General features: G+C 37.4%; 1 protein-coding gene across 1 annotated transcript in view; it reads left to right on the top strand.

Annotated features, from left to right (window-relative positions):
* The first annotated feature begins 1114 nt into the window (after positions 1–1114).
* sema4ab (sema domain, immunoglobulin domain (Ig), transmembrane domain (TM) and short cytoplasmic domain, (semaphorin) 4Ab) overlaps positions 1115–26056 on the top strand; it is a 90083-nt gene continuing 65141 nt past the window's right edge. The window contains exon 1 of the mRNA XM_088905573.1: positions 1115–1479. The gene's annotated coding sequence lies outside the window, so the exon portion shown is untranslated. The remainder of the gene's footprint in view (positions 1480–26056) is intronic.

The raw sequence follows: 26056 nt of genomic DNA, 5'->3' as shown, positions 1-26056 counted from the left end.
ACACAAGATCTCTGGTTTAATGGGTGCTGATCCCACATCACTAGGGATAGGGTGTTTCTTCCACAGATGAAGCCATAATATTATTTTTTATTAAGTCACATTTTCATATGTGATGTACATTTTGGAATTAAGTAGTTTCGGCTATATGTCAACAAATTCAAAAATGCTTTTAGTTCCCTTTCTTATAAAACATTACACAGTGGTGCTGAATTTAATACCATTATGTTGGCTTATGTTCTCAGCATGCAATCTGTAATAGGATTATAGATTGAGATTTTATATTTGTGTCATTTTTTAGTATCTTTTTTGTGGTATGGTGACCATGAAACATTTAAGTAGTCAGGACATATTAAGTGTTGTGAAATTTCTTCCATATGGAATCACTAGGAAAGTGTTTTACTATTAACATTTCCCTTCTGAGCAATTGGAATAAGCCAGCCTGCTGCACCTTCTTCTCAGTCTATCCAACTGGTAGCAGAAAGGTCCTCAATTGCAATTCACATTTGCACTACCTTTCTCATTTGCTGCCACTTAGTTCTAATTAACAGCACGTTGTGCATGTCGTGCTCCAGTGTCTCTGAAGCCTAAGTCTTAAAAGCATTCAGTTTCTCAGCAGTGAGGCAGATCCAGCCCCTCAACTTTGGGGAGTATAGTGTCTCCATGTTAAAATTCATATGCCCACAGTCCAAGGCAGCACAGCTGCGTTAACTTTCTGTCAGATCATTTTTCTTTACAAATAAATAACCCCTATTTCATTGTTAACCCCTTTGAATTTCGCATACATCATATGAACATTTTATTTCGTCAAACAAGTGACATACTCGCTTCCATATATTAAACAAAACATATATTTCACATAAAACAGAAGAATGGAATCTCCCGATTCATTGTAATACTCGATATTAAACATTTTTATTGTCTTCTTCACCGATAAGCGACGCTAACACCTTGAGTAGTAGCTTCTTGCAGCCGCAAGTGCTTCAGGTTTAAAGGGGCACCTTCGTGATAAGGAGAAACCATGTCTGGTGCTTTGCAGCAATGCTTTGTGAGGTTTCAGAGGGAAGACTCCCGCTGTCATTCAGTTGAATCGACAGACATCTGTGTTGCACACAGAGCCGGGGGCTGGGGGAGCCGCCTCTCTCCACGTCAGTGAAGAAGAGGGAACAACAGCGCTGTGGTCCCCTTCTTTCCGTGCATATCCTCTGCTTTTAAAACTTATCACCGCTGTTTTATTTTACTTGGACAGTTCCGTACTACTGTACATCGTTTAGATGTACAGTTAGGTGACGCCCCGCCATCAGACGTGGGTTTATGGTTTGTGGCTGGAAGGCTGAACGGGGAGGACGATATGTGCTGTACTGTACCTGTATCTAAGCCATTGCTGCTGGCTGGAGAAAGGAGAGGAGTCCGTGCGGTTTAAATTCAATACTCGACGGCGGAGCGAGGAAACGAGGCGTAAAGATTCCTGAAGTGTAAAAGGTGAGGTCGGTCTGCCTAACAAGATAGGGTAAGATAACGTTTTTTCCCCCAGATTTAGCACTTACAGCAAGTAACGCTGTGTCGAGTGCTCGTATTATATTTCAAGACATCAGAAGAAATGTGTTGTGTAGTAAGTTGTGAATGGTTTGTACAGTATGTTGCTTTTGTGTGACATACAAAGGAAAAATACATACAGCGGATATTGCAAAGTTAAAGGGATGCCGATTAGACCTGATAAAGGGTTTTCTTACTCCGTCGTACATTGTTTTGAGGTTCGTTCCGAGTATGAATACACTGATACATCGTGATAAATATAATGGAATGCTGTTATGAATCATATTATTCATCAACGTCATCTTGAGTATATGTTTTTTAAAGTGGTGTTAAAGGCATTTCCTATGGAATTCTGCGAAATGTGTGCTGGTACTGTAGATTAAGAATTTATAAGTACAATAATGTTTTTGTTTTTCTCTGTGGTGAGCAGTAAGGACTCGTAGGGTTAAAAGTGCACGTGCTGCAGCCCAGTGTAGTTTTACAAGATTTTGCCAAGTTTCAGTTGCTCTGAATGGGGTTGTACAAATCGGGTCCTTTTATTTACTGTAAACAAGATTCTTTTAGTTATGCAATTCTTCCCTGGTTTGGCATTTGGTCTGTAATTATTAAATTCTTGGATGGGAGGGTCTGTGTGTTTTCTAATTTTGGGGGAAAAAATGGGCAACGCAAAGTTTCAGTTAGACCTGAAAATTGGATAAGCTTTGACTTTTCCAGGGACACTTTTAAACGCTGAGTGAATTACACAGAATTCATTCACTCCAACGCAAAAACAACAAAAACCTTTTTCCTATTTGGTTTGATGTACAAATAAGTATCAAACGGGTGTCTGTAGAAGTTTGTGATAAAATATCTATGAAGATAAAAGCAGGATTCTAGCAGTTTTTCTTATGTTGTCCAAATAAATAAGCGCCACTTCCAGCTGTTAAGCAACTTAAAAGTTTTGCAAGTCTGCTCTGTAATCTGATTATGCTGCTCATTCTATTGTTTATTTATTTGTTATAGCTTTCCTCGTGCCGATGAATTTGACCTGAATAGCAGAGTACAGTTGATTAACTTATCACAGTTAATTCTATACCCATGCCTTATTTGTTCTGTGCCCTAAAACAGTGATTTTCAACATTTTGAATTTAAGCATCAGTTTTTCAAGCATTGACTACCAATTATTCTTTCCATTTTAACCCCTTACAAAATAATTAAACAGGCCATCTAAACTACTCTAAACTTATCTTCCAGGTATATTTGAATAGCTGTACTGATCTGACTGTACTGTATCTTCGTTTGCTTAGTAGTATACTGTAGTTCTGAGAAAAATCTGTGTCAAATGCAGTCATTATAACAATAGCTGCGGATAAAGACAATATTAAAGTAATGGATTATAAAAGCCACTAGGTCTGAAGCCAAGGCATTCTATAATTCTCTTTAAATGTGAGCCCATTGATCTGCTGTTATGCCTGAAATGTAAAAAAAGAAAAGCAAACCTTAACAATGATCGGTTTTCCCCATTTTATTTCTGAAAAAGGGCCTTTTGTGTTTCAGTTGATTTACCACTTTGTCCTTTGTGGGTCAAATAGCAGAACAATTATTTTCTTTACCATTGTTAGGTTAAGCGCATTTTGCCAACAAGCACACTCTAGACTCTTGTAAATATGTAAATGTGTAAATACAACAAAGTACATTTATTTTTTGAGTATCCGTTGTTTCTCGGATCTCTGCCTTTTCATAAGAAAGAAACAAATTCATAAAATGCTTTTTATGTATTGATTAATCTTCTTTAAATATGGATTCCTTAACAAGGATGCCTGATTAGTCTGGGCTTATCTACAGTCAGTGCAGTACTTGAGCACCAAAATATCTGCTTTTGCATGTTAGTACAAAGGCTTGTTTATTTTTAGTATACTTCAATAGAGTTTAGCCTGCATACTGCTCTGAGTTTATCACTAGAGTTGTGCTACTGTAGGTGTACTAGCCTGTTAAGATTTGCACTGATATTTCTGGGTTTACATTTAAGGTCTTTAACTGATTTAGCTACGTCTAAAACTGAGAGTCAGGTTTTTGCAAAATAAGTTAAGTGTTACAAACATAAAATTCATACCCCATTCCTTATTCTCTTACCTTTACTAATACTATTCCAGGTAATATTTTCCTGTAAGAAAGACATGTTTCCATCAAGTTTAAAATGTTCCTTGGAGAAAACAAAACATACTGTACTGTAAGCGCAAAATACATTTGAGCACTTGGCAGGTCTGGTAATAGAGTAGCTGTTGCCTAGGCAACCTCACAGAGGCCTTGCTTTGATCTCAAGGCCCAGTGCCTTTTGCAGAGCTGTCCCAGGAGGCAGCTCTTCCATTTGTTTTTACTGTTATCTTTCCATTCAATGCAATGGAGAAAAGCCTGCCAAAAATTATTTTCCTTTTTTTTCTGAAGTGCCACTGTTTCAGTTGTGTTGATGTTTGGCAAAACCTCTATTTAGCCTTATTTTATGCTAAAATTCATTAGTCAGTAGTGTTTTGTATTAAGTTAAGGTCACCATTTGTATTGCTTAGTAAACTGCATTAAAATAATTCAGAATATTAGCCTCTCTGCATTTTATTGGCATTCTTTTGGCATTTTTTTTTCTGATATTAAGTTTAGCATTCACAAGGTACAAGTGCCTATGTCCAGTCTGGTTGCTGTTCCCTGGACTTTCTTATAAATATAAAGGCAGTGTTTACAGGTATGTATTTTCTTTGATAATATGATTCTACCTCAGTGCATTGTTCCAGATGTGGAATTGAACAGTTTTAAGACATTCTCGCTTGACCTTTTGTTCTGTGCTATTTGCTGTGTACCGCCAAGGAAAACATTCAGTATGAGAATTGATTTTATAAAACGAGTACAAGAACAGAATGACAGAATGGCAGATTACATTTGAATTGTAGTCCATGAGGTAATGTATGAACAACCTATTGAAAGATGAAGGGCTGTGTATCCAAATCTTTTTCTGTACCTACTCAAGTTTTCTTTTAACACAAGACACTTTTGAATGAGCTGCCACTCCATGAAGCCAGGGTGGACGAACACCAATTTCAATTAAACTGGAGTCACGACAGGATTTCATTCTTTTCTCAACAGGTTTAACATTAGGATCTGATTCATGTGAATTTCCATAATCACTTTTTGACTTTTCACAAGATCAATATGACATGTGTGACAAAGCTTACTTCTAAGGATGAGATCGATATTTAATGTTTCTCCGAAAATTCTTGGCCACATCCAGTTTTATTTTTCAAAGTGAGCATTTGCATGGTTCCTTATGTTTGTTAAATGTATCACAGCATTTCTTTTGTAATTTGGGGTAGGTAACTAATATCTTTTATTTGTGACGAAAACAATGTTTGTGATCATCTTCCATGTCCATCCTGTTCTCCACGAGAGGAAATCTCTCTGTTCATTTTCAAGCAAACTCAAATGCTTCTTCCCAACTCCCTTTGTATAATGCAATAAATCAAAGCTCTCTGAGAGAGCTAGACCAATGGTATATTTTTCTGAATCAATCATTATCTAATGCACGATATTCTTATAGTACTCTGTTTAAAAAAAATTAGGAAACATTTATACAACATGTAAAGGAATAGGTAAAGGTTTATTCCATGCTGAAAGAAAAGAAAAGAGACACTGCGTTTCAGCTGTGGAGCCTTCTACAGCCTTCTTCACACCTAAAAAGGCTGCACAGCAGAAACATTGTTTCTTTTCTTCTCTTTTCAGCATGGAATAAACCTTTACCTTTTCCTTGGAAGCCTACACATGCTGACGCAGCCAGCTCCTTGAACTTATACACCAAGTAGTGTGATTTTTAAAACACTTTTACCATGACGATCATTGTGAGACATAATGGAGTATGTTATGTTTTACCTTTAAAGCCATGGTTTTCCTGTACACCAGCAATGGTCTAACCCAGTGGTTCTCAAACTTTTTGGACCAAGTACCACCCCTGATCAAACCAAAGCATCCAAGTACCACCTACAAGTCATCTTCTCATAGGAACCCCAGAAAATCTCAATGACCAACATGAGCACGCGTGCACACACACTCTCACACACATATAATAAATATTATAATAATAAACTTTATTTGATATAGCACTTTAAATGTGGCTTCTCACAGCGCTTTACAGAAAAAAAACAGGAACAACAACAATTAAAAATAAACAATAAAAAAGCACCATTTCAGAGAGAGGGGTGAGCCTGTTTAGTCAAGCAAAGCAGATGTGAATTCATTGGTCGAGCCTTGATACAATTCACAAGAGTCTAACAGATTTTAAATCATCGGGCATTTTCTTGACGGCCAAGGCCTACCTGTTATTGCTCTAGAACCGTCTGTACAAACTCCGATGCATTTTATCCAGTCGATGCCATTCTCTTCGATAAATTCATTCAGAAGCTGAAATATGTACTCTCCTATAGTTCCTGTTGGTAGCGGCTTTCAGAACAGAAAGTCCTTATGGGACGTACCCTCAAACTCGTATCTAACGTAAACTAGCAAATTGACCAAATCAATGGCATCTACAGACTCATCTAATTGCAGTGAAAAGCATCTGCTCATCTTAACGCGCTCTATCAGCGTACTTTTGACATCATCCGCCATATCAGTAATTCTATGAGTGACTGTGTCTTTCAGAGGGGGCAGCAGGTCGATCTGTTTAGCAGCTTTTTCTCCACACATAATACGTGTCAGCTCTTTTGCCAACGGTAAATAAGGTTCTTCAAAAATAGTGTAGGGCTTACTTGCTTTAGCAATCCACAAGCTTGCATTTTTCCCCGTTTCCGTTTCAGGAGTCCGTCTCAGAAGTTAAAAGAAGTTTTTATTTCATACGCATGGGAGCGAAACACAGAGACGCTCGGTGTATTTTTCTCAAATTAACCTAGAAGTTCTTAAATATTTTTCTGTTATCTATCACGCTTTCCTGTGCTCACAAGATTACCAGCGTTCCTAGCATGCATTTCTATGCATTCCTGTGTTTACAACATTGGCATTGTTCCAAAATCACGCACATTCTCCTACCTCTCTATTAGCTGGAGATAAGTTTTTTTAAATACAATTGGTCACTTACATTCATAGCATGCATTCCTATAGAGTGGTATAGAATTACATTGTAGCTCTGTGTCCACTCAAGTATTAGTGCGCGCTGTATCATAGTATGTAGGCTGCATATTCGACATGTCTTAAAATAGAAAATATGAAAACCCGTCCCGATTTTTCAGCGCACACAACAAAGTTCCAGGGTCATATGGCGTACCAGCTGGCGGTGCTGTTTGAGAACCACTGCTATAGACAAAGAATAATGTAAGTCATTTTTTCAGTTCTATAACTGTAAAAAATTAAATAAAATATTTCATGTTCTCTGACAAAGCAAATTAAATATTTAATCTCCATCTTTGCAATTCTAATATTTTTTCAGCTGAGGTTTGGTGTACCCTTTTTCTTTGAAATTTTGAGCCCCTTTACACAGTCTGCAAATCTCCATTAAAGTATTTAGGCTATATACAGTATTCCAAGATTTGGGCATCAATGTTTTAGGGCAGTGACCCACAGCTCAAGGCCACAACTCCACTGGAATGACATAACAAAATCCTGGCTTGAATCAAAAAGAAAATCTGTGGCAAGACTTAAAATTCCCAACCAACTTGACAGTTTAAGCAAGTTTGCAAAGAAGAAAGGCTGGAAATTGCACCATCCCAATGAGCAGAGTTGGCAGGGACATATCCAGAAAGGCTCACTATTGTAATTGCTGCAAGCTGTGCTTCCCACAAGTATTGACTAAGTGGGGTGAATACTTATGCAATCAACATATTTTAGTTTTTTATTTGTTGCATTTGTTTCTCACATTTAGTTTTTTTTAGCAAAGTAATGTTCAGTTTGAATAAAACATTAATTTTAAAAAATTAAAAAAAATTAAAAAGGGAAGTTCATATTTTTATAGTATACAAGGCACAATATAATCTCACTTCATTACCTTTTCTGATCTATTTTCCTGAAAATGTTTGCATATTAATTTTATATTCATCCTTAACATTATCCTAAAACTATGTTTCTCATACTCTTTCAAAGTAATTGTTCTTTTCTTAACGCAGTAGCCTTGAGTGCTCATATTTGTTGCTTATGTTATTCCTTAATGGCATATACCTGTAAGCATTTGAGACATTTTAGTTTTTTCTCAGTGTTTAATGTCCAACACCTTACCTCCTGCTTCCCTAGTTTACATAATCTTCAACTATTTACACGTAAGCTTCTACAATATATATGTGACACACTGGTTCAGGTACAACCAGTCCTGCTTAAGAAATATTTCATAAAAAATACACAAAAGTCTAAACAATAAGCAAGAAAACCCACCTTAAATCACCTGCTTCTTGTTTGCTCAGTAACCAAGTGCATCCTACATACAAAACTAAGCAAAGCCCCCTCAACAACCACAGATCAAAGCAGGACTTCACAAGGCAGATTGTTGCATTTACTGTACAGTATTAACATTTAATTTATTTATGTTTTTATATAAATATAAAATTCACCATATATATTTATTTAAATTGACATTTAGAATTTACAGTATTTCTGTGACCCTACCCAAAGGGTACACCTTGGATGTAATGCCATTCCATTTCAGGGCACAAACTGACACAAAAACACACACTTAGACCAGGATCCATCAGTTTTCCCAGATCAGTTTTTTCAATAGTCAATTAACCAACCAGTATGTCTTTGGACTATGAGAGGAAACCAAAGCACATAGCAGAAATCCAGGTGAACATGGGCAGAACATAAAAAAAATCTATACAGATAATACTCAGTGCCCCAGTGCTGCAAGGCAATAATCACAACCAACCCAAGCTTATTTAGAATGGTGTGTGTGAGTGATAAGCCTACCCATGTGACAGTGAATTACCACCTGCATTGCATTACATCCAAATGGAGGATACAAGTGTGAAAATAACTCAATGCAAGGAAATACCTGATTTCAGTCCGTGAGAGGGGAACTGAAAGATAAATAGAGGAAAGAGTGCAAAAGATGTTGGTTAGAAAGATGTTGTTGCTGAGTGACTTGGAGCCACAATGTGAAATGCTATAGAACTTGTTCTTTTACAGAGGTTTTTGACTGTTTCACACTGTGTTAAGTCATCCCCTGCTTGTGACTTACATGTGACTTAGCAATTAAAACATTAAAGAGATTCCCATATCCAGGGGGAAAGTATCTTTACATTATTCATTATTTTTCAGTGGTATCATTCCCTCTTCAGATGAAGAATAGTTTACTATATCTCTATTGATTATTATTGTATATCCCTTTAACCATTTTTCTCTAGAGTAGCTTTTTTTATTTAACTCTTAATACAACCTCTGAATATTTATTAATCAGGACTCTTACCCTCATTTGAGATATAAGTGCTAGAAACATTATTGTTAAAATTTATAGTGATATAGCAATTTGAAATAAAGATAATGCATCTTGCTTCTCATTGTTGCTGTTGTAAATATAAAACATGACGTTGCCAAGGTTGGCATGCCTATTGTAATACATTTTGACATTATATTGTGTTTTTGTTTCTAAATTTAAGAAGGCCAACTGTTCTTTCACTCTTTATACCAATCTGTCTTAGAATGCTACCCAGTATGATTTTGTTTCTCTGTCATGATTCACAAACATGAGAGAAATGGAAACACCTCACATCTGAAGACAGTATTGCATACTGCTTTCTTTGCTTTAATAAAATAGAATTAGCATTACATACGTGTTGGAAATATAATTCGGAGATGGGTTGTAGGAATCTTTCGGTAAGATTTGTTCTGTAGGTATAAGATCAGTGGTTCAAATTCAAACTGTTTTCAGTTTTTCTAGTTAGTTTTGAGATCATAAACAGTACTTTGTTGCCAAAATAAGAATATAAATGAAAGTCATTTAATTCATCTTAGGCATCTGATTGCAAGTAGCTCTGCAGTAATCTGCATATCTCATCCATCTGTGCCTTGAAGAAGTAAGGGTATCGGCATGGTGGGGTGGTTTGTTCCAGATTCACACACACTTTTTTGTGTAAAAAAGAGATTCCTGCTCTCTATTTTAAATGCCACATAGTTTCCACTGGTTCGTGTTTCACTGTTGATTCTGAAAGAGTCCACTGTTTTTGTTGATTTTGTCAATGCCTGTGAAGGTTTTGAATCTTTGAATCTGCTCCCCTCATAATCTCTTCTTTTCAAGACCAAAACGATTCAGTTCTTCTAGGCTGCCACAGTCAGACATTTCTTTAAGCCCAGAAATGTATCTGATTAGCTCTGTACTGATTCCGGAGGAGTATCGTTTTTGAAACATAGGGAACAAAGTAGTATACAGCATATCTATATGAGGTCTTACAATCCACTGTGCAATGTTTTACACAGCTTCTTCAATCACAGTGTGCTTCCTGTCTTGCATAGTATATGTACTGATGTTTAAAGCCACAGCACTGCTCTGGGTTTATGTGGTGTAGTGCTGTCCAGGGTATGATGTCCTTGATGGGCGGAGCCCTTGGGTAGAGAGGAACACATTTCCTAGGTAACCACAGCTGAGTGAAGTTTGTAAATGAGACTCTGCTGTGAGTATAAGAGTAGGGTGACTACCTCCCAGAGAAAAGACCAAGCCAGGACACCAGCCCTGAGCTAGCTGCAGGCCAATGAGCAGTGGACGTCAGAGAGAGTTAGAGACAGAAAGCAGACTAGTTGTTGCAGCTTGAGAAACCCTGATAAAGGAAGAGAAAAGAGAGTGTTTATCTCAGAGGAGATTAAGAAGAATAATAGAGCATTGTTGGAAATCGTGGAAGGGACTGGGAACAGCTGCAATTCTGGAGGGACCTGTCTAGTTTAAGATCGAGTTTTTTAAAGGGATGGCTGCCTACTTAGAGTGGAAGAACAAGTCTGTCCAGGAAGTTCTGTGTGAGTGCGGGTTAATGTGAGTTTAGTGAGTGAGCCTAAAGGACTGTGTAGAGTGTGTTAGAGAGTGAAGTGGAGTAGTGAGACTCTCTCCCTAATAATATAGGATGTCAGGGGAAAGAGCAGTGGATCTTTGTAGAGTTTTGACAGAGAGTTAAAGCTCTATTGTGAGTTAGGAACTAGAGTTAGCAGTGGTGGCTGGGCACAGGGGAAAGGTGTGCTGGCAGCTGCATGTGCACTGCCTTGGGAGGCTACAGAGGCTGTGTGGATTTTAAGGTGTGTTGTGTGTTGCGTCTAAGAACAAGAGTGAGGTGCTAGTGACTTGGTGTTGGCAGTGGGAAGTGTCTGAGCATCAGAGTGGTTGATGGAGACTACAGTGTGAGACCGAACCTGGTGGCATCAGGATGTGATATCAGCAGCTGGAGGCGGACCTGGAAGTCCAAGGGCTGGTGATGACGTGCAGCTGTCGTCATTCACTAGGAGCCTCCCTGCTCCCTCAGATGGAGGGAAGGCCATGAGGAGTAGCAGGCTTCGTTGTTGCCTTGTCGGCCCACCAGTAAGGTAAAGAAGGCTGTAGAGTGGCTCTGGCCAAACAGGATCAACCGATTCAAGGGTGTTCCACTGCTAGTCCTCAAAAGGGACTAGCCAGAGGACTAGAGAGTTGAAGGTGAAGCTTGTTGATTCAAGGGATCTTTGAGTGAAGGGTTCAGCTATGTGAGGGATAACAGGTATGATCATTGGACATTCCTGTTTCACGCCCCCACTATCGGCCACAGCCCCCTGTGGTGCTACAATGGGAAACATGCTGTATAGCTATAAGATGCAATGAATGATGATTCAAAATAGTTCAGAATTCACAATATTAGTATTAGTAGAAGTCAAAATACTGTATCATGATTTTTCTTATTGAGTTTAACAACATTTAATAAACATATAAAGCACTACATGGCATTGCTCCTTCATCCTCCCATAGGTTTACTTCATATCTGAATACCTCATACTACTGGCTGTGCTCTATTCTCAAGTGCTACTTGACCTTTCCCAGAGTTTGATAATGAACTGTAGATGTTGTAGTTATCATACACTGTTCATTGTATTTCCTTGAAATGGAGTGTCTTCATTAATGTCTTTGTTTTGTGTTCTTGATTTGATCATATTTTTGCTTGAACTGGCATTTATTAATTGATTTCCTAAACCAGTTCTTTATTAAAGTCTCTATATGAAAGTATATTGCATTGTATTTCTTTCTTCACTTGTATTTAAAACATATTTGTTCAAACTAAGTTTAAATTATCCTTGTGCTTTTGAGTGGCTCACTTGGTAAAAGTATTTGCTTGCATTCAAGTTTGCACTCTCTGATCAGCACTTTGTGAGTTTGAACCTGAGTCATATAACTTAATAACTGGGATCTGTATTTCCCCAGTGATGATGCACTAGTATCTCAGCGTCACTGGAAATATTGGAATTAGTTAGCTGGGGCTTTTCCAGCTTCCTGTGAAACTGTGACCTCTGTGCCTGTTATTTCCTAGCCATTTGTAAACTTAACTGTAAGGTTATTCTAAAAAAATAAAGAGAGCATTATCCTTCACCTTTTGTTACTGTAGCTGACAGAGGAGTCTACTTGTAAAATATGGAAATGTATCTAAACTGCTGTGAAATTATTTTTATTTGCCACATCTGATCAAGCAATATAGTCTCAGTGGAATAAAAGCAGTGACTCCAACAAAGTGTTGGCATATTTTCCTTTATATTTAGAAGCTGAAAACATTGTAACAAAGAAACTGGTTTGCGGTAAGGGCAAGAGAAAGATTTTCTGCTTTGTTTTTTTGCCGATGCACCTGAATGGGAACTACTAACTGTTGTCCAGCCTCGATTTATCACAGCAATCTTAACAAAGCCAAGTGAACTGATGATCAGGTACTGAATTGAACTACTCTCCTATCCAGTTGAACCAAAATAATAGATTTTCACCCAGTGTTAATGTACTGGAGATCAAAGAATGAGCATACTAATACTGACAAGTTTCTAAATACATTCACAAAGATACAAAACTGCTTTTAACTTGTTTTTTTATATGTTATTGTTATTGATAAATATAATAAAGCTGAACCTATACTTTCATTTATATATTTCAATTAGATTATTTTGTGTTTAGATGCTTTTTGATTGTAAGTCCTGCCAAATAGGAACCTTCATGCTTTTTTACTTACAGTTGTGAGAAAAACTTTGTGAACCCTTTAGAATGATCAGGATTTCTGCATGAATGGCTCCTAAAATGTGATATGAATTTCATCTAAGTTATAATAATAAATAAAGACAGTCTTATTTAACAAACAACACACACAACATTTTACATTACCATATCTTTATTGAACAAATGGTTTAAACAATCAAGGCCATTGATGGAAAAAGTATGTGAACCTCTAGGATAATGACATCTTGAAAAGAGGGTAATTGGAGTCAGGTGTTCAATCAATTCAGGTGTGGGTTTGACCTGCCCTGCCGTATGAAAAAATCACACAAGTTTGGTTACCTGCTTTTCACAACAGAATTCTGTTGTAGCGCAATATGGCCCGATCAAAAGAGGACTTCGGAAGAAGAGTTGTTGAAGCTCATAAGACTGGAAAGGGTTACAAAAGGATTTCTAAAGACTTGGGCCTCCATCAGTCCACAGTCAGACAGATAGTTTACAAATGGAAGAAATTCAGCACCGCTGCTACTCTCCCTAGGAGTGGGCGTCCTACATAGATCAATACAAACGCAAGCCGTACAGTCCTCAAGCAGGTGACAAAGAACCTTAGGGTGACAGCTAAGGATCAGCAGGCATCTCTTGCACTTGATAACATCTGTGTTCATGAGTCTACCATAAGAAAGACACTGAACAAGAATGGTGTTCATGGGAGGTTAACACGTAGAAAACCACTGCTCTCCAAAAAAAACATTGCTGCCCACTTCAAGTTTACTAAATACCACCTGGATGTTCCACAGCACTACTGGAACAATGTTCTGTGGACAGATGAGACAAAAGTTGAACTTTTTGGTAAATGTAGACAGCATTATGTTTGGAGAAAACAAAACACTGCATACCAACACCAAAACCTCATCCCAACTGTGAAGCATGGTGGAGGGAGTATAATGGTGTGGGTCTGCTCTGCTGCCTCAGGGCCTGGAGAGCTTGCAATCATTGAGGGACCAATGAATTCCAAGTTGTATCAGGAAATTCTACAGCAGAATGTCTGGGCATCTGTTTGTGATCTAACTCTAAAGAAGTTGGGTCATGCAACATGACAATGATCCAAAACACAGGAGTAAAACAAAGGAGTAAAACAGAATGGCTCAAACAAAAGAAATTCTGTATTTTAGAAAGGCCAAGTCAGAGTCCTGACCTCAGTGTCATTGAAATACTTTGGCGTGATGTGAAGCAGGTTGCTCAAGCAAGACATGCCAAAAATATACATGAACTGAAATAGTTTTGTATAGAGGAATGGGCCAAAATACCTCCTAACCGCTGCACAGGTCTGATCAGCAGCTACAGTTTGGTTGAGGCTATTGCTAATAAAGGAGGTTCCACTAGTTACTTAATATAAGGGTTCACATATTTTTTCCATCAATGACCTTGGTTGTTTAAACCATTTGTTCAATAAAGATATGGTAATGTAACATGTTGTGTATGTTGTTAAATAAGACTGTCTTATTTATTATTATGACTTCGATGAAGATCAGATCATGCAGATTTAGGAGCCCTTCATGCAGAAATCCATATAATTCCGAAGGGTTCACAAACTTTTTCTCACAACTGTATTTATTAATCAGATAGTCAACCTGTGTCCAAAGTGTTTGCTGCTGTGTTTGGTTAGTGAGATCTAGTGCAGGTTTTCAGCAATGATCCTTGGAGCTTCTGTGGACAATTTTGAATGTCCATTGGTTTAAGAGTGTCTTATTCTAAAGGGAGCAGACAATATAGGTTATTCATAGAAACGCTGTTTGGGAGTTGCCAAATTCTATTATTTGTTGAACCAGGTCCTCGGCCATTTGAACTCCATACGAACAGGAAAGTGTCATGGGAGATGTGATGAATGGAAAGCATGTGAAGTCGGTGGACTGCATGATGGCAAAACAATAAGTACTACTGCCTCACAAATCCGAGGTCCTGGTGCTTCAAGTTATGGGCTCCTGTCTGTTTACTTTGTATTCGTATTGTGTTTGCTTTAGTTCTGCATGCTAGTATTGGCTTCCAGTGATCTGTGGAGCTTTATGAAGTTCTATTTAATAATAATAATATAATTAATAATTGCTTACACTTATATAGCGCTTTTCTGGACACTCCACTCAAAGCGCTTTACAGGTAATGGGGACTCCCCTCCACCATCATCAATGTGCAGCATCCACCTGGATAATGCGACGGCAGCAATAGTGCGCCAGAACGCTCACCACACATCAGCTATCAGTGAGGGGGAGAGCAGAGTAATGAAGCCAATTCAAAGACGGGGATTATTAGGAGGCCATGATTGGCAAGGGCCAATGGGAAATTTGGCCAGGACCCCCTACTCTTTTTCGAGAAACACCCTGGGATTTTTAATGACCACAGAGAGTAGGACCTCGGTTTTACGTCTCATCCGAAGGACGGCGCCTATTTACAGTATAGTGTCCCCATCACTATACTGGGGCATTAGGACCCACATGGACCGCAGGGTGAGCGCCCCCTGCTGGCCCCTCTAACACCTCTTCCAGCAGCAACCTTAGTTTTTCCCAGGAGGTCTCCTAGCCAGGTACTGACCAGGCTCACACCTGCTTAGCTTCAGTGGGTTACCATTTAGATGGATCTTTGTAGAGTTTTGTTCTGTAAAAACAGCCAGCTGTTTCTCTGATCTCTCCAAGCTGTACGAATGCATCCTTTGATTTCCGGTATGGAAGTACAGGATGCTCCTTTTAGGTTTGTTTAGTAAAGGGAACAAGTCCAGATCTGTATGCAATATTGGCTAGCTGTGTAATCTGGAAGTGGCAAAAATGCTGTACCCCAAAGTATAACAGGTTGAGTGTTTATAATCAAATCAGCTAATCAAATGGTAAATAGACAAATCCCTGCAATAACAAGAGCCAATCCAATGATACAAAGGGCTCACCAACAGCAAAACAGTGATTTAAGATGAAGGCAATGAAATATATAGACAATGAAAATAAAATGACTATAGTACTAAATGAGTATGTAACTCACTAAAGATGCAGTCTAGCTTTATTTAATAAAATTATTTGTTGCTTAAGGCAGCCTAGTACACATGGACTGGAGAATTGCTAATGAAGTGCACATCCATAAAAAGGGTATGACAACTGATCCAAGTAGTTGCTCACACCTGAACCTGAAGAACCCTCACACCTGAAGAAGGCTCCACGGCCGAAACGTTGTGTTCTCTTTCTTCTTTTTTTCAGCATGGAATAAACCTATTACTTGTTTCTTTGCAGCCTACGCATGCTGACGCAGCTACCCACCTGAACTACTACTTATTATTTATAATATTAATAAAAGTAATAAACACAAAGGATATGATATGTATTAAGATTTTCAGAAGACTTTTGGTAACGTTCTCCATTATAGATTGTTTCTGAAATTTCAGGAGGTAGATATTCTGGCAAATGCTTGTGTTATCAATAACAGAAGCTAATGTATAGAAAACAGAGTACAGATTAGGTATTATGCTTTTATTAAGATTATGTAAGTAGCAGAGTACCACAAGGGTCCTAATAACAGCAGTTGATCTAGAAACAGTGGGTAAGGGAATTGAGGAGTTTGCAGAGCTGTACAGTAGGTGGCCTGTGAGACAATAGATCAAAAGGAATCTTCTGGTTTTACCAATATCTCAATTGAGTAAGGTAAGATTAAGCGAGAAAACCAGGATAAAAGACAGAGGCAGAAACAGGAGGAGGGGCCGAGTAAAAGATGTAAGGAGAGAGAACATTGTTCAAATCAGCCTAAAAGAACAGTTTCTAGTTTAAATATTTGTATTTAAACCTAGTTTAGGAGAGCTGGAAACTTCCTAAAATTTCCTAAAATAACGGTAGAAACATTCTGTCCTGGTTAGTGAATGCATTTTTGAGAATGAGAGAGAGGGTTCCATTCTTTTTGGAGCATCAAAATTTATGGGAAAAGAGGTTTATCTCTGGGTTGCTTTTTGTTTTAGTTAGGTTATACAGATGCAGCCATTCAAAGTGTGCGTCACAGACACGTACCGCAGGTGACGTCGCTCAGTATGACGCAAGATGACGCGTGGCACCGCAGTAAGTGATTGGTTGACCGACAGGGGCACTCGTGGTCCGTTGGTCTGTCGTAGAAAGACTTACAGTAAAAACGTCTTTGCTGTGCCCGTTGTAGATATTGAATTTACCAATGAAGGGAAATCTTAGTAGCTGAGCATAAAAAGAATAGGAGCATACTGTAACGCGTGTGAAGGCCATAAACGATATTAATTTTGGAACATAAACATACAGTATATAGCTGGTCTTGGTACTTTAAAGAAAAAAATACACACCAGTATTCCATTTCTCCCTAAACATTTTAAGCTTTGAAGTCTTTAACTAACGTGATACCGGAGTCAACAAGCATACTTTTAGAATTTGATTAAAAGGGAATATAATATGGAATCGCGTATCTAAGGAATTTAATAATGGTATTCGTGTGCTGCGACAGGGCTGTGTAGGGCTGTTTCGCCTGCCTGTTCATGCGAGCTGTGTTGTAGCCGACTGGTCTAGGTGCGTGCCTAGCAACTGGTAGGTTGTGTGTTCAAATCCAGCTGGTACCGGACTTTTCTTTTAACAAACATTTCTTCGAAAAAATAGAATAGCGATATTATGGACAATCAATTGACTTTTATATTTCAAAATATCGCAACATGATCGATATTTGCGATATTTTGAACATATCTTCCCTTCTGACAGCGGTTCCTCCTTCTATTGTGTGTGTGTGTGCAACAGAGTAAATTTTTATAGAGAAATGGAGGCTGGACAGTATGCGTTACAATATAAACATTTATATTGATTTAAATCGTGTTCTGATTTAAATCGCAAACGCGTGTTTAATTATGTGTTTTTTAATCATAATCAGGCTAATGCATTTCTACATTTTCTGTATGAACCAGCTTAGAGGTTCATACAGAAAGACAGCTTGTGTTTAAATTGAGTGTAAGGTAATTTATGCTTCTAAAGTCATGGTCAGCATTTATTATCGTACTGTGCTGTAAACTTTTTCTGTGCCTAGTCACATTATTTTATAGCGTTTTTATTGCGTTATTAAATCTGGTGGCGCTGTGTGTTACAGTAGTTTCGTGACTCCCATGTCACATGGTCTGTGATTGAATCCCATAGAACTATGACTTTATTTTTTAACAAACATTTCTTTGAAAAAAATGAAACGTTTCCCTTAGTCAGAGATTAAATAAAACCTCACTCGCACCAAACAAATTTATATTTCTAAATATCACAAAATACGTTCATTGTCTTCCAATCGAGTCGAGTTGACATTGGAAGCCTGCCACACCCGGACTCTTAAACCAACGCATTAGCACGTCAAAGCCCATCGAGGGTATTGAGCCAGTATTGGCTTTAGTATTCCCCCCCTCTCCCCTCAATTCAATTCAATTCAAGGTGTTTTATTTGCATGACAGATGGGTACAAGCAGTGTTGGGTATGTATATTGTAACGCTTACGGCAGACAGGCACTGTGTAAGAGCCGGCGCACCAGAGCAGCGCACCGAGGGAGCGTCTGCATTTCTAACTTAGTTTTTAAAATTAGTCAAGCAATATGAAGCATCCCCTTTTACTTTGTGCCTGAGCATAAAAAGAATAGGAGCATACTGCAACGCGTGTGAAGTCCATAAACGATATTAATTTTGGAACTTAAACATACAGTATATGGCTGGTATCGGTACTTTAAAGAAAACATACACACCAGTATTCCATTTCTCCCTAAACATTTTAAGCATCGAAGTCTTTAACTACCGCGATACCGGAGTCAACAAGCATACTTTTAGAATTTGATTAAAAGGGAATATAATATGGAATCGCGTATCTCAAGAAATTAATAACGATATAATTATATTCATGTTGCAAAAGAACTGCAACGGACATAAAAACTCCCTTGCTTTTAATAGAGCGTTCCATAATTTCTAACTACGAAAATGGCAGGTGAAAGGATTTGTAAACATATTTTGTTAAAGCAAGTCAGTTTTTTCCGCAACACATAAAAGACATTTTTCCAAGAAAGTTTAGCCTTTGTCACTAATGAAATCACTAAATAAAGACATAAATATAGAAATCTTAAGATTTGTTTTATTTAATGTTGGTAGCAGGATGAACTGTCAGAGTGTATATTTTGTCGCAGAGTTGCTGCAAGATGTTAACAGTGAAAAAGGTATTTAGAAATGAGTTATTTCAAGATGAAAATTTTCAGAATAATTGCAAATCTAGCAGGATAGAGAAAGCACAGAAAACTGGCAGTTAGATTGATCAGATTAGTATGAAAAGTCATTTAGCAAAGGGAATTAGAAGAGTGACAAACTAGTATACTTTAGATCTTTTTTTTTCTGAACCAGGGACAATCTGATCATGTTTCCCTATAACAATAATAAAAAACTTTATTTGATATATCACCATTAAAGGTGGCATCTCAAAGCAATACAGTAGATGTAAAAACAGATAAAAGGACCACAGATTACAAAGTAAATGCATATAAGAAAGACAAGCAGGTAGAGGTGCTACCAAAATTAGAAAATGAAGCAGATACAGACACTAAGTCTTCTGAAAAGAAAGGTTCTGAGGTTAGATTTAAACTGGCCCTGGTGTGTGTGTGTGTTTGTGTCTGTCCTGTGATGGACTGGCGCTATGTCCAGGGTGTATTCTGCCTTGTGTCCGTCGCTTCATTCATGTGCATCCAACACACAGTTCAACGCTAGCAACTACACAAAATCTAAAATATGAGCTCTACTTGCCACTTACAGTACCAACAGTACCAGCTAACTTTAGTAGTGACATTTTCATGGATCTTTTTAACAATAAAATTTACAACATCAGACTTCAGACACAATTAAACAGGCCTCAAAAAAGTCTGGTACAAACATTTTCAGCATGGAATAAACCGTTACTTTAATGGTATAAACCTTAAATGGATTCATATTCTCAATAAGATTTGGTGCTCAGTAACATGACTTAGAAAATGACAGAAGACATACGTATCATGCTTATCCTTCTATTTTTCATAATCGTAAACTCCTTAAGGCAGTTACATTTTCTCTGTTCTGACCTGGAGTTACAGAGAAATTTAAATTCTAATAAGAGATTTGTAATGAGGAAAGTCATACCAATCACTCATACAGTACCAGGATTTGCAATTACAATACAAATACTTTCTTTCTGTATGTGTTTATTTTGCAGTTTGAGTCTATGGCATTCCTTTGGGGGTCTATACTCCAAGGCATGACTTTTTTATGTATAAACATCAGTATTTACTGCTATTAATTACTGTACGATTTATAGTTGAAATCTGAGCCTAGATATAAAGTTAGATATAAAGTTAAAATCTCGACAAAGCAATGTAGGAAATACAGAGAAAATAAATCCTTTCTGACATCTAAATCAGTTTCGATCAAGGTCTCTAAAACGAACAAGAAAAAGAAGATTTTCGGAGGGCAATTACGCTGTGTTTATATAGAATAGGTGATTTATGAGCAATCTAATTTCTTGTTCGTTTAAAACAGTGAAATGTCAGCTGTAAAAGATCGCACCAGAAACAGCACTCTCTCTGCCTGTCATAGACGTTCAGGAAAGGCTGAATGAAGTCATGTCAAGTACAATAATTCGGAGATCAATAATACCAGTTGTAGGACAGTATATAAGGAGGATAAGGATTTTGAAGTTGACTCGAAATCTGATAGGTAACCAGTGCAAGGACTTGAAAACAGGTGTAATGCATCCCTGATAGGATTCTTGCTGTCATATTCTGAACATATTGAAGATTGCTCAGTGTGGATTTAATTTCCCCAGTGAACAGGATGTGCATTTATTAATTCTAGAAAAAAAGCCTTTCTTGATTTCTCTAGTTCTTAGTTTCTCTAGTTCCCTTTAAAATAAACTATTATTCCACAATGCAGAGTATTACATGGCCAGTATTTACACATGATATTTGTGATTTAAAGAAATTAACACAAGCAGCTTTTGGAGATTTAAGTGTTGGCTGAGTTATTGCAGGATAAAAGACTAGAGATGTTGGCAAGAAGAAGATAGTTTGGGGAAAGCTGAGGAATACACTTATAACAAGAACACTTCCTAATGGGGTTAGGCATACTTTTGATGAAGATGATGAAGTTAACAGACTATATGTTTACATAGATACTGAAATAAGGATTGTATTTTAGATTATGTGTAGTTGCTGGCATTGAACTGTGTGTTGGATGCACATGAATTGAAGGAATGGGCAAACATAGCTGATGCGGATCCACAGAGCCAGCATATTAAGATGTTTATAATTAGAGGCAATTTGTTTAAATAACTAGGTATGGATACTGATGTGCAAGAGAGGTGGAAAGGCTGTTTCCTTAAGCCAGCAGTATAAAATATTTTATTCTCAGTGAGATGCTGCCATTTCATAGTGGGTTTCTAACACTGTGTATAGTTCCATCCACACAGTGCCTTTACTTCCATTTCTAATCTCTTTATCCAGTACAGAGGATTTGGAGCCTATCCCAGTAAGCAACGGACACAAGGCAGAATACACCCTGGACATAGTGCCAGTCCATCACAGGACAGACAGACACAAACACACACAGACCAGGGCCAGGTTTCCCATAAACTAATTAACTTACCAGTATGTTTTGGAGTGCGAGAGGGAGTCATATCACACATATGGAGAAAAACCATGTAACCCAGAGAGAACATGTAAACCCCACACACACAGGATGGCAGGAATTGAACCTAGGACCCCAGTGCTGCAAGATAGCAATGCTAACCACTTTGCCACCATTATAAATGGATGAATATCTTAGTTATCTTTCTAGTTCACAGGTTTGCATGCATAATTTAATTTTGAAAGCCACTGAGACATCAGGTACTACTGTTGTATTTATGAAAAAGAAACAAAACAAAAAACATACTAACAACTGTGCCATCCTACTCCTTAGCTAATACATTTTATTATTCATAAACAGTTAACATTGTTAGCAAAATATTTTGAATTATATTTAACCCTATTTTTTCTTTAGTTTTGTATTTAACTTATTATATGATAGTCAGACTTAATGTATATTTGAACAATGAAAATATATTTTTACAAGATTTTACATTAAGCACTTAAAATTAATATGGTTAATAATAGTAAACTGTAACATGCTGTAACAAGATCGGTTAAACAGCGAAGAAAATGCTTTCAGAGAAAATGTTTCAGGTGTGAAGAACATAGATCTCCAATGCAATTTCAACCAAACCTGTTCCCACACACCCTGCCCCCACTACCATTAGAATATACACAAAGCACTCAAATCTTTTGAGCTAATGATCAGGTGACCCGAGAGAGAGCGAGAGAAACACCAAGGGGTGCGGAACCAGGGAACTATTTACATGGAAAACGGGTGATCTCCCCAGACTGTCCGCCCGTTTCACTGTTACCTGGATACCTCTTTATTTAGAACTCACTAACACTGATTTTTAGTTTAGAAGGATTCAAGTAGGGTTTTAGATGAAAGGCAGCGACCTTAATCAAGCCCAAATCACAATTGAACCCATTCAGAGCTTACATTACATTTTAGCGTTTCATTCTGAGCAGAAGACCCTCACACCTGAAGAAGGGGGAGGTGTTTTTCGCTGGAAATCTCGCCTGCTTCTACTTTACAACCGGAGTGCTGGCTGTGACGAATTAAACCGGTATTACAGGTTTCAATCACAGACCATGTGACATGGGAGTCAGGAAACTAACACCGCGCCACCGGATTTGATAACGCTATAAAAACGCTATAAAATAATGTGACTTGGCACAGAACAAGTTTACAGCACAGTACAAAAATGCTGACCATGACTTTAGAAGCATAAATTGCCTTACACTCAATTTAAACACAAGCTGTCTTTAGCCCTCTAAGCTGGTTCATACACAAATGTAGAGATCCAGGCTCAGAACACACAGCTTCATTAGCGAATACATATGCAGGACAACTAGAGAAGACGTTTTACAGAGGATGGATTTTTAGAAACATCCCATCAGTGACATCACTGAAGTCAACTCCTAGGTACTGTAACTGTCGTGTGGATAGTTTCACAAGAATCAGACAAAGGTTTAAGCATCGCTTGTTCTAGATAAAACTGCAAAAAAAAAACAACCACCCATAATGTACTTCTTTGCGGCTGTTTGCCCAAATCATATATTCACAACGTGAAATCTAGAACATAATATTACGTAACCAAAATCCGCAATATGGAAACAGAACCTGTGTAATTGTTGATAGATGATGTACTCGTAACATTTTTTCAAGACGAACTACAACATTTAAAAAATGACTTGTATGTACTTGATATCTCTAATCAATCCACGGGTCCCAGCACGAAACGAAACTAAAACGCATACCGTTTCGCGCTTCTTATTAGTTGCTCAAAAGTAATTTGACCGTATGAAATGCATAATATAAACCTAGAAACATACGTGAGTAGTACTTAAGCACTGTAGTATCTGTGTTAAGACATCAGGATGTCTTCTATCTTCTTCAGGATGAATAAAGTGGGCCTATTTATCTATCAATCATATTTAAATAACTAGTGTTCTGTACCGTGGTACCCCTAAAAGTACCACACTTGTACCATACAACAGTAGTACCTGATGTCTCAGTGGCTTTCAAAATTAAATTATGCAATAAATAACCACATGTAAGACTCTGATGCTTAAAATGTTTAGGGAGAAAGTGGAATACTGGTGTGTATTTTTTCTTTAAACTACCAATACCAGCCATATACAGTCTGTAACGTAGGGATTTCTATACGTCTTTATTTAGTGTTTACATTAGTGACAAAGGCTAAACGTTTAGCTTCAGTAACGTGTACATATCTCCCCTTTTTATAAAACGACATGGTTGAAAACTGTTCCAGAGCCACTGTTGTTTCATCAGTGAAAAGTACATCATGAAATGCCTCTCCCTGTTCAATCCACTGGAAAAAAGAAAAGGAGCATAAAGCTTCTGATGGTCATAAACGATATTCATTTAGGAGCAGCATCAGAGGTATGTTTTTAACTGCACTGCATTGGAGAGAATACCATAGTGTGTTTTTTTTTACTCCCTGGCGGAAACTGGCTTCCAGAAGAATCAGTATGGCTCAGAGATTAAATAAAACTTCACTCGCACCAAACAAATGTATATTTCTAAATATCACAACATGATCGAATTTAAGTCATTTTAATAACAATGAATAGTCACCTATGCGTTACAATATAAACATTTATATTGATTTAAATCGCGTTTAAATCACCTTTATTTAAAACCCATAAATAAAGCTGATACTGTTTAGACTTCCAATTATTTAAAACTGTATTAAAGCAGCACGATACACAATGCAACGTAAATCGCTATCTTTGTCTTCTGTGTGATAATGTTCACCTCTCTGTCCAGCAAATTTACAGGTTAAAAACAATACTGTTAGGCTGGGAAAACGATTTTTCTCCCCCCCCCCTCAAAAACCCAGTAAGTACAGTACTTACTAGTTAAAGGCTAGGCTCCCGACTACGGCGAAAGGAACCCTTCTTTCATTAGAATACAATGAACATATTTTAGCCCTGAATGAATAAATAGCAAACATGGTTTACATAAAAGACATTTTTCCAAGAAAGTTTAGCCTTTGTCACTAATGAAACCACTAAATAAAGACATAAATATAAAAATCTTAAGATTTTTAAAATGCATGACTTTGCTAAAATTTATTTGAAAATAAAAACAATTACAACCGCCAGGGGAGAGAGAGAACAGGGGAGGGATGTTGGTTTTGCATAAGGGGCGGGGCTATGGAAATTAGGTCTGTTTGGGAATGTGTAGTTACATGTTCTGGCTGTTTGTGAATTATCGTTGTTGAGTATGGAGTGTTGAGGTATTGATTTTGTGTAATGCTTTATGTTGAAAATTGAGGTGGATTTTGTTTATGATAAACAGGATAAACTGGGATGGGAGGAAGGTTTGGTTTTGCATAAGGGGCGGGATTATGATAATTGGAGGACTTTGCGAGAGTAAAATGGTTTGATATATTTGATTTTGTATTGTGGTTGTTATCTATGTTTTTGGTTGGTATTATGTTTATATGGTTGTTTTTGTTGGTTGGTTGTTATTATGGTTATTAATAATACGATCTATAGTTGAAATCTGAGCCTAAATAAAAAGAAAAAGCAAGTGATTAGGTTTATGAGCAATCTAATTACTTATTCGTTTAAAACGCTATATAAAATAAAGTTTATTATTAATTTGCTGCACAGAGCGGTGAATATTATTATGCATAAGACAAAGATAACGATCCTGATCAGTTTAGAAATCTGTGTACGCTGTAAGGTTTTTACTTCTTAAACTTTTAAAATACACGTTTTGAATAGAAAGAAATCCTCTTCCTGTTACAGTATGTATAGCAAACTAGCACGTCTTTTTTCTCCAATCAGAGGGGTGTCAGATGGTGTCAGCCAATCACCATTCTGCGTTGGGTAGCAACGGGTGACTGTTCTCAGGCGGAAGATGTAAACAGCTTAATGTTCGTGTTAAATAATTTTTTAAAATTCAATTAAACGGGCACAGTTAAGACATTAAATATACATATACATACTGTATACAGTACAGTTTGCATACGGTAATATGTTACGCGATTAAAAAATAAATAAATAAAACTGGAAGGTTCAGCACCAGCTGGATTCGAGCACACAACCTGCCCGTTGGCAGGCACGCACCTAGACCAGTCGGCTACAGTCAGCTCGCATGAGCAGGCAGGCGAAACAGCCCTACACAGCCCTGCCGCAGTACACGGATATAATCATACCGTTATTAAATTCTTGAGATACGCGATTCCATATTATATTCCCTTTTAATCAAATTCTAAAAGTATGCTTGTTGACTCCGGTATCACGTTAGTTAAAGACTTCGAAGCTTACAATGTTTAGGGAGAAATGGAATACCGGTGTGTATTTTTCCTTGTGATATTTTAAGCTCTAGTTGAATGATAGGTGTCGCATTTTAAATCATTTTCGTAGTTAGAAATTATGAAACGCCCTGTTAAAAGCAAGGAAGTTTTTATGCCCGTTGAAGTAAAACAAAATGCCTGACAAAGTATGGTTTGGACAGATTCCAAGTGCTTGTACAAATGTGCTAAAGAAATTATACTTTGAGTATACAGCTTGTCCAAAGTCATCCATTATTAATACTATTAGTAATATCTTCGGTAAAGGCTTTGATGCATAAATATTTCTGATAAAGGTAGGTTGTGTACTTTTGTCCAACTGAGCAATCTTGCTTTCATAAAATATACCAACATTTTAATGACTGAAGATTAACATGCTGTAATACACTGTTCAAAATTAAAGGCTCAAATGCTGTACATG

This window comes from Atractosteus spatula, chromosome 25 (assembly GCF_055471065.1).
Source record: "Atractosteus spatula isolate fAtrSpa1 chromosome 25, fAtrSpa1.hap1, whole genome shotgun sequence".
Taxonomy (NCBI): domain Eukaryota; kingdom Metazoa; phylum Chordata; class Actinopteri; order Semionotiformes; family Lepisosteidae; genus Atractosteus; species Atractosteus spatula.
Note: the sequence above shows the minus strand (reverse complement) of the source record. Positions and strands in the feature narration are given on the sequence as shown.